Raw genomic sequence first — 789 nt, 5'->3', positions numbered from 1 at the left:
ACAGGCTGGCTCTTGAGAACGTTCAGGTTCCATAAAAGGAAGGCTGGGACACTACTAGCTTCCCAAGAAGCATTCTGCTTTATGACGTTAACACAATTAGTTAAATAGAGCTTGTCAAAAACAAAGTAGGCGTAGGACCTAAGGAAACACCAGCTACGGTTGGCTCCAAATGCTCTTGATGTTCTGATGGCTCCACCTGATGGTGGCGCCACATCCCCAAGAAACACGTGAGGGTGCCACATAACCCGAAACAAATAACACTAACCAGAGCATAGCCAGAACTTTGTAACACCATACAGGCTATTACAGTCTCATACAAGCTGGTACCTCAGTTCGTGAGAAGAAAATCCAACAATGACCTGTAAATTATTTCACCCCCCCCCCACCCAAAAAAAAACAAAAACAAAGCCTGCGACTACGTACGAGCGTCAGTTTAGTTTAAAATTAAAAGTGTAAATATAATCCGCAAAAATGAAAACTTTAAAATCGGCAAATAAATCTCTGTTGCATACCGCTTCTTGTTTGTATTTGTGATTAGACAATGTTGCAGTAACACTTTTCGCCTGTACACAAGTGTAAATCGCGTGGCGCTTCTTACGTCGGCAGGATACATATGAAATGTAAAGGGAACACACTAACACGAATATAATTCATCTCATGGTCCCACAGAAGTTCACATAGATGTTGTGGAGGGGGCAGTTGGTATCCCCCCTCCCGAAACCAGCCGAACGGAGGGGCAAACTGGGTGGACATGATTGCCACTTCCATCTTCACTGCCGGCGGCTGGAG

The sequence above is a fragment of the Cryptotermes secundus genome, unplaced genomic scaffold (assembly GCF_002891405.2).
Source record: "Cryptotermes secundus unplaced genomic scaffold, Csec_1.0 scaffold630, whole genome shotgun sequence".
In the NCBI taxonomy this organism is placed as follows: domain Eukaryota; kingdom Metazoa; phylum Arthropoda; class Insecta; order Blattodea; family Kalotermitidae; genus Cryptotermes; species Cryptotermes secundus.
This window is presented reverse-complemented; position numbering follows the sequence as displayed.